Source organism: Coptis chinensis, chromosome 3 (assembly GCF_015680905.1).
Source record: "Coptis chinensis isolate HL-2020 chromosome 3, ASM1568090v1, whole genome shotgun sequence".
In the NCBI taxonomy this organism is placed as follows: domain Eukaryota; kingdom Viridiplantae; phylum Streptophyta; class Magnoliopsida; order Ranunculales; family Ranunculaceae; genus Coptis; species Coptis chinensis.
Window position 1 is genome coordinate 35,002,340 of NC_141458.1, and position 9,504 is coordinate 35,011,843.

General features: G+C 39.8%; 1 non-coding gene across 1 annotated transcript; it reads right to left on the reverse strand.

Annotated features, from left to right (window-relative positions):
• Positions 1-2,717: 2,717 nt before the first annotated feature.
• LOC147509334 (small nucleolar RNA R71) lies at positions 2,718-2,821 on the reverse strand. The gene has a single exon (XR_015219674.1). It is a non-coding gene; the product is annotated as a small nucleolar RNA R71 (small nucleolar RNA).
• Positions 2,822-9,504: the final 6,683 nt, after the last annotated feature.

A 9,504-nucleotide genomic window follows, 5' to 3' on the forward strand; every position in this document is an offset into this window, starting at 1 on the left:
TAAGAGCCCAAAACTATAGTTTTAACCCCTTAATAATCATACTGTTAGACCAATTATGTGAATAATAAGTAAGAGTTAATACTGATTAAGTGTTTTTATGCATTTCAGGCTTCAAAGTCCATTATGTGCAGAAATGTGCCACTTTAGCGAGATAAAGGAGCAAAAGTCGCCAGAACTTCCGAATGCCATATCTTTGGACTCAGACCTCGGATTGAGGCCTACCTTATGTCAAAACGACCGACTCGGAAAGAGCTTTGCAATGGTCCAAGCCTTGACCCAATCAGAGGAGCAGAAGTGGACGAAAAGTCTGTGGAAGCCAACTGCAGCTGAAGAGGCCTTTTTGGACTGAAATAATTGGGTTTTGGGCCTGATTCTCTGGCCCAAAATATGGCTCCAAGCCCATGCACGATTTTTGGATCTGAATGTATAAGAACAAAAGCTTAACTCATTGTTAATGGCAGTTAGGTTAGGTAGATAGCTTAGAATAGAAAGTAGCCATTAAAATAGCTTCTAGATCTAGATTTAATTGTTTTATTTAATTAGTTTCAAATCACATTAGATTAAACCTTTGAATCTTGCTCTTCAATTTGATTAGATCAATAAAGTAGTATTCTTTATCAATTTCGATTTTGTCATTTCCATTTCTAGATCTAATTTCAATTCTTGTTCTTATTTCATTTTAGTCATTAAATTAGATTTCATTATTGTTTAAATTAGTAAATTTTAATGCTTATTATTATGTGTAGTTTTAATTTAAATGGAAATGATTATGAATGATTCAAGGCTAACCTCCATTAGAGGGGGTTGAGAAGCCTTGATGAAAGCTTGATTCCGTTTATCGTAGAGTCGCCGTAATTTATATTCCACGCTTAAAATAATTAGTTCACCATGAGAATGAGTTTAATTGTTCACATGCTAGTTATTAATTGGTAGAAATGCCATGTGTAATTAGGGATTAGGAAGAACCGATTGTTCTCGCGTAGCAGATTCAATTCGATTACTTACGACTTCGTCGCTAGTGGATTAAGTTGAGTTAAGGTGGAATCAATCCCCCTCTAACTCCTTAACATCGAATCAACGTAGCATTCCCATAGTTGTCTGATAATCGACTAGTTGCATCTTGTGGGTAGTTGCACCGTAGTTTAGTTGCCCCTTCGTAAAGCTCTCATTGACTTTAAGTAGAGTATTGAGACTAGAAAACAAGCATACGGAAGGACTAAGAGTGGAACGAACTTCCTACTCCACTTTATCTCATAGGATTGAGAGTAGAAGAATTATTGATAATTGAGACTCGTAAAAGTCTAGTTTTAGTTTACTTACGTTGTGAATGCATCGTTCATGTCGTAGGTAAACTATTCATTTCACTCTTATCAAATGTCATAAACTATTCTTGTGGTCATATCACTATTCTATATATTAATTACTAAGATGGCAGAAACTATTCATAGTGAAACAAACAAGGGTGGGTGGGTTTAATGGGACTTAAAAATGACTACTTCTACTATGAAAACAATGCTAAAGTGTAACTAAGATGGCAGCGGCGCCATTTGATAAACGTAAAAAGCAGTTTAGTTTACTTACGTTGTGAATTCATCGTTCATGTCGTAGGTAAACTATTCATTTTACGTTTATCAAATATGGCCGCCATCTTAGTTACACTTTAGCATTGTTTTCATAGTAGAAGTAGTCATTTTAAGTCCCATTAAACCCACCCACCCTTGTTTGTTTCATCTTATGGTTGCCCCATTTCAAAAGTGACAAATTCACGAGAAAATACACGCGGCGCGGCCCCAGCTTCAAGGAGAGCCGACCAGCTAAGTTCTTTGGAATTTTGTTTACCATCGAAGCCAGCCATACCATACCAAGCGCGACCCACGCTCAAACACTGGAACTCGACAACCCACTGAGCGCGACCCGCCCTAAAAACACTGTAATCTAAAATTACTTTCGGGCCTTGGCTTCTATCTGGCGCGACCGCGCCCAGTGTTAAAATTCCCGGATTTCCACAGTTTTGATTCAAACTTTGATCTTTCATATTTTTCAGTGTTCTAATCTCTTATATATATACGAACACGCTGCATACAAAGACGCTATTCATAAGCCGGGCAAGGACGCTTATCGGTATTCCTTTCTTCCATACCTCGCATTTCCAATTAGAGGTTTTCTACTAGTATATTAGAATTATTTGGAGTGTTGCATGTTTAGTTAAGCTCAACTTAGTCTTGCATGAGATTAAGGTCTGGTCGAACAAAAACAACAAACGTAATTACACGGCAACAAACAAGTCTATCTAGTATACCACACCTACACCTCTAACTACTATCACACACACCATACCCCGACATAATGGGTGAAGAAAGAGAGACTCCTCTCTCCGACTTTTACAAAGCCTTGAGCGATAGCCCTAAATCGTGCATCGTTCTAGCGGACCGGTGGGGATTTTTCGAATCCCCCAAACATATTTAATTTGTTACCCGTTTTCATGGGTTAGACCATGAAAAACCTTATCGGCATTACGCGTAGGATTGAACAAGTCCTTACAACATTCCATCATCCTACGGTAGGTGCGGAACAAATTAAACCGAGGGTATTCCCTTTCACATTAGCCGATAAAGCTGCCTTGGTTAACTGCCCAAACGCCTAATTCGTGGACTCGTGGGCTAAACTTGTTCAAATTGTTTATGGAACATTTTTACCCACCCCTAAAGACGGATGAGATGCTTTCCAAGATTCATTTTTTCGCCCGGAATCCTCATGAATCATTTTAAGAGGCATGGAATCGTTTCACCGATCTCCTTATAGAGTGTCCACATCATAACTTAGCTAAAGACACGTTAGTTAGCGGCCTTTTTTCAAAGGTCTTCTACACCACCATAAAGAAGTCCTTGACATAATGAATGGGGGTAGTTTCCTAAGTAAAGGAGCCTCGGAGGATTATAAATTTTTAGAAGACCAAACTAAATGGAATAATAATTGGGGGTAGTGATGATATCCCCGCTCATTAGTATTTCTTCAACAAGTAAAGGCCGGTATGTTTTTGAGAAGAAAACCGATCCGAACTTAAAAATCTAATCGAATCTCTAACTAAAAAGTAGAGGCTATTTACGCTCAACAAAAGCCTATCCCGTCATGAATGTAAACTCCAACCCATGTAATTTCGTTTGAGTCCAGAGCACCGACGGCGATTATTGTCCTCTAGCTTATGAACAACAACCACGAACAAGATAATGTTTACTCTATTAATAACTATCCTATTCCTAACGCCCTTGAGAGACAACATCCCAACTTCAGTTGGAGAAATAATCAACAAGTAACACCTCCGTGGTAATAATAATCAAAATGTTAGGCAAGCAAACAATTATAACCAAGCTCCACCTAGGAAGGACAAGGACAAGGTCAAGGGAATTATAATAATTATAACAACCAAGCTAAACCACGACAAGGTCAAGCACAAGGTCGAATAATTATAATAATTATAATACCAATAGAGGTATCGTTCGGTTAATAATAATAACTATCACAACCCACCCATAAATAATCAACGAGAGATAGTTCGGTCACACCACCCGTGACTACTACACCTACACAACCGATCGTATCGATGCCTTTATACAAGTTACCCAACAACTTTTCCGACAATGACTCAATCAAACCAACCAGATTTTACAATCCATAAATCGGGGCATACAACAGTTAGCCCAAGCGAAAAGCCCAACCAAAAGGCGTGTTTCGGGACAAGCAATACCAAACCCTAAAACAAAAACCACAGCCTTTGAGGTAAACGGTAATTCTAGTACGGAAACTACAATCGTAGGTGACCTAAATGCCATCACCACTCTCCTCGCCTCGGAAGAGTGGTTGATAACAAAGTAACTATGCCTATAGTTACCCCATCAAGATTCTCCTACACCGGATATCGAACTAGATACGAAATAGAAACTGAAGAACCTACCACTTTGTAGAGGTCCCAGTTAAAACCACAACCTAAGAAACAGAAAGCCAAGGTTACACTTCAAGTCGAGCCATACACTAAATATAGAGCGAAACCACCGTTCCCTCAAAAATTAGCCATGCTAACTGTGGATACAAACTTTGAGGAAATTAGGAACGCGTTTTCAAGAATCTAACGATAAACCTTCCTTTTCTCGAAGCTATTAAAAAGCTACCTAACCACGCTAAGTTTCTTAAAGAGTTGTGCACTATTAGGCGTAAGACCAATATACCTAAAAGACGCCTTTTTAACCCAACAATTCTCAACTTTATCCGAAAATAATGGAATTGTTAAGTACAAGGACCACGGTCGTCCCTCTCAGAAAATGCACCTTAGGAGATTCCCACACGACTAATCGCTTTATTAGACACGGGGGCGAGTGTTAACTTACTCCCCGTATTACTTGTATAAACAAATAGGTCTACAGAAATGCAACCTACAAAAATAACGCGTTGCAATTAGCGGACGTGTCAATTAAGTATCCTAAAGGTGTAGTGGAAAACGCGTTTGTTAAGGTTCGATTTCTACTATCCCGCTGATTTTGTTATCCTCGATACGGAAGTCGCTAATGACTCTGTCCGATCATTTTAGGGCGCCCGCTTCTTGTCGTGATGGAAAGATGTCCTTATCTTTTGGCCATCTCATGCAATGAGGTAAATGTTTTAAAATGATGAAACAGCTTACCGATTCGCCCTAGATGGGGAGGTTAGCATGATCGAGAGTTTAGCTCAAGATTATTTTAACAACACGCTTCCTGAAAACAATATGTACAAATTCCTTTCTTTTGGAACTTCGATTTTGTAAATGACTCCTACTTAGAGGAAGTCAACACCATCCCGGAGTCTACACCAATTGTAGACCCGTCGGTTGCTCCATATATCGATTCACGAAGACTTGCTACCTAAGCAAGTCTTCATTCGCGCAAGATAAGGACACTTATGAAACATCAACGGACATTCCGTCCCACACGGTCTTAAACCTCTTCCCCGAGTTAAAATATATTCAATTTGATCCGGATGGTAGTCACCCGATAATTATATCTTCTCTGTTAACTAAGGATGAAGAGACATGTTTAATAAGGGTGATTAGGGGAACATCGGTCTCGCGATTGGTTGGTCCCTAGCCGACATTAAAGGAATTGACCCTAATGTTTGCACTCATCGTATCCATTTGGAGGATAACGCGAAGACTTCTCGAACCTTAACGCCGCTTGAACCCCGCCATGAAAGAGGTGGTTAGGGAAGAAGTCTTTATGATTACTTTCGATCGCGGGTATTATATACCCAATCTCCGATAGCGAATGGGTAAGTCCCATTCATGTAGTTCCTAAGAAATCGGGAGTTACCATGGTACGTAGAACGGAAGGGTGACTATGTTGTCACTCAAGGTCCTATGAAATGGAGAATCAGTATTGATTACTGACGCGTTTAAATGCTATGACACGAAAGGATCACTTTCCCTTACCATTTATAGATCGGATGCTAGAACGTCTAGTCGGTCATGCCTTTTATTGTTTTACGGATGGCTACTCGGCTATTTTCAGATTATTATTGATATTGATGACCAAGAAAAGACAACCTTCACATGTCCCTTCGAACATATGCCTATAAACGAATGCCTTTTGGCCTTTGTAATGCCCCAGTACCTTCCAAATGATGTATGCTTCATATTTTTAGTGACATGGTAGAAATAGCTTTATGGAAGTGTTCATGGATGATTTTTCTATCTATGGAGACTCCTTTACGAATGCTTGTCTAACCCGTCTAAGGTCTTGACACGGTGTGAAGAAAAGAGCCTCGCTTTTAAATTGGGAAAAGTGTCATTTCATGGTCAAAAGGGCATAGTACTAGGTCATATTGTATCTAGTGATGGCATCGAAGTAGATAAAGCCAAACTAGATAAGATAGCGACCCTACCTAAACCACGGATTTGTCCCGTGAGATTAGAGCCTTTCTAGGTCATGCAGGGTTTTATAGGCGTTTCATTAAAGATTTTTCGAAAATAGCTAGGCCTTTAACTAACCTGCTTTTGAAGGATGCAATCTTTGATTTTAATTTTAACTGTAAACAGGCTTTTGAAACCTTAAAAGCCACCCTAACCACTGCACCTATTATACAGCCTCCTGATTGGTCTAAACCTTTCGAACTCATGTGTGATGCTAGTGACTATGCAGTTGGTGCTGTCTTGGGACAGAAACTAGATAATAAGTCCACTGTTATTTATTATGCTAGTAAAACATTAAACGATGCTCAACGGAATTATTCAACTACTGAAAAAGAATTCTTAGCTGTCATTTATGCTTTAGATAAGTTTCGTCCTTATTTGGTTGGTTCTAAAACTTTAGTTTACACGGACCATGCAGCCCTTAGGTACCTTCTTGCAAAGAAGGATGCTAAGCAGAGATTAATCCGATGGATTCTTCTCCTGCAAGAGTTCACATTAGAAATAAAGGACAAAAGAGGGGTCGAAAACGTAGTTGCCGACCACTTATCTAGACTTACAAATGACGATAGTAGTGATTCCGAGTCCATACCGGACTCTTTTCCTGATGAGCATCTGTATGCTATTTTTTCATCACCATGGTATGCGGACATCGTGAAATTATTTAGCGGCTGATGTTATGCCTTATAATTGGACAAGAAATGAACGTAAGAAGTTCTTGGCGAGTCAAGTTATACTACTTTGGGATGAGCCCTACCTTTTAAGTATTGTGCGGATCAGATTATTCGTTGCATTCCCGGTGGGGAATATAATGAAGTTCTATCGTTCTGCCATGACAAAGAGTGTGGTGGCCACTTTAGCGGCTGTTTTAGCGGAATGAAAACAGCCGCTAAAGTTCTTCAATGTGGATTTTATTGGCCTACCCTTTTTAAGGATGCCCAAGTGCATTGCAAGACGTGTATTCGTTGCCAACAACTTGGGCTTAATCACGGCGCAATATGATGCCATTAAATCTAATCTTGATAGTAGAAATTTTTGATGTTTGGGGTATTGATTTCATGGGCCCTTTCCCTGTTTCCCACGGTTATATTTATATTCTAGTTGCCGTGGATTACGTGTCTAAATGGATAGAGGCCCTAGCTTGCCGTAGCAATGACCATAAGACCGTGGTATTTTTTATTAAAGAATATATTTTCTATCGGTTTGGCATTCCTAAAGCCATCATTAGTGATGGTGGAACACATTTTTGCAACAGAGTTGTTGCATCCCTAGTGAAAAAGTATGGAGTTACACACAAAGTAGCAACTCCTTATCATCCACAAACTAGCGGCCAAGTAGAAGTTTCTAATAGGGAAATCAAAAAAGATTTTAGAAACAACAAGATAAACCCCGATAGGAAAGATCGGGTCGGCGTCTATCGGATGCCTTATGGGCGATAGAACTGCTTTCAAAACTCCTATAGGTATGTCTCCCTTTAGACTTGTATTTGGGAAACCATGTCATTTGCCCGTTGAATTAAAGCACCGTGCTCGTGGGCTATAAAAAGCCTTAACTACAATATTGATGAGGCGGTGTCAAACGAAGTTACAATTAAATGAGCTTGAAGAAATCCGTGGCGATTCTTACGATCTCGCTGAAGGATTATAAAGCTAACATGAAACGTGTTCATGATAAGCATATCTTGGCGCCAAAGAGTTTGTGGTCGGACAAAAGGTTTTGCTTTACAACTCCCGCCTACATATTTTCCCGTGGAAACTAAAACCCGTTGGTCCGGTCCTTTTCGTTATCTTGAAGTCACCCCTTACGGGGCAATTACCTTGGTAAATCCCAAGGACAACAAGTACCTTTCAAGTTAACGGTCAACGGTTAAAACATTTTCACTTAACTTCGTCACGATATAGAGGAAGTCCTTTTACAGGACCCTATATATGGGGAATGACCCTTGTCATTGGTGTACTTCCTTTCACTTCCATTTAATGGTAAGTGCACCATTAAGGTAACCGGGCCCTCCCTATGGAGTGTGTGGCTGTAAGTACCGGATCCTAAGTCCACGGTTCACATATTTTACGTTTTCCACTCTTGCATGTTTTCTCGGATTTTGAGTCATGTTTCTCTATGGTGTGAATTATGTCTTTATTTGCTTAATGTTTTTGCTTATTATTCAAAAAAAAAAAAAAAATAAAATAAAAATAATAATAATAATAATTGTTTTCATTTTTAGATATAGATATATATCTAAACCCATAAAACTAGCAATCCAACAAGTCTTGGGAATCGACTTTAAATCGACCCATGTTAAAACAAATTTTGTGTTTAAAAATTTGTTTGGGGGTCAAGCAGATCGATCCTTGCATCCGGATTGCTCGAACCTTCCTTTTGCGTTGCTTAGGTCCATTAGTATAGTTCATTGGGGTTGACGCGTCATCTAATTTAGTGTTCATTTGTTCGCATAACTTACGTCATGCACACACTTCGAGGCGTTTTCCACTATCTTATATGTCACCCACGGTCGGAATAGAGTAGTTTATGGATCATTGGATTGGAAATTCTCTCCTGATCATTTCCATATCTCATTCGCAAAAATCGGACCGATAACGAAGCGGGAAATTTAGTTTGAAGTTGCGCTGAAAATCGACGAAAGTCGAAAAATCGAATTGGGCTTTGGGCCAACTCGCGCTCACCTACAGCGCGCCCGCGCCTCCCTTAACAAAAACCCAATCGCGAGTCATCTTCTCCAACCGCTTGTCACAAATTTAAATTCAAACCCTAGCAACCAAAATAAAAAAAAATAAAAATAAAAATAGAATACATCAAAATAGAAAGACCACCCACGCCCTTTGTGAAACACCAACACAATCTCCAACCGTTTCCACCAAGAAAACACCACCAATTCAAGTTTTCAAACCTGCCACCGTAACCACCACCGCCACCACCATTGTTTCTCGTTGTTTTTTTATCAAACTCGCCTCCCCCACGGCTACAAAACCATTAGTTATCTAAGAAACTCCAATGGCGCTTTGACGAAGAATGTTCTTTGAGCACGCGTTTGAGGCCGACCATTTCACACCATTTTACCTTGATATGATTAAGAGGGATTGGAACAGACTGTGGTATTCGACCGGGATTTCTATCACTATGATTTGGTAGAACAATTTTATAAGAAACGAAATTGGAGGGAAATAGGATTTTCATTAGGATAGCGAGGAACGAGGAGGGAAGTAACGAGACAAATTGTTGGGCGAGCTATTAGGAATCACCGTAACCAACCTAGATACGACCATTCAGAATCCCAATATCGCAGTTCTGTTTTGATGAAAGATACGGTCATAGAGGGTGAATACAATACGATATCTCATTGCGTTCGCCAGACGACCCTGAGAACCAATCAACTGGCTGTAGCTCAGTGGATTGGTAGGAACGTCCTCGGCAAAGACAAAGTCAGCGACATCGGACTTCAGTGTCTGCACGTTCTCTGGATTTTGCAAACGAATGAGTGTAATTTCTGCATCCTCGATGTAATTTTGAATGTGATTAGAGGAGTGGGAAAGAGCATGGCCTCTTCCCCGTATTGA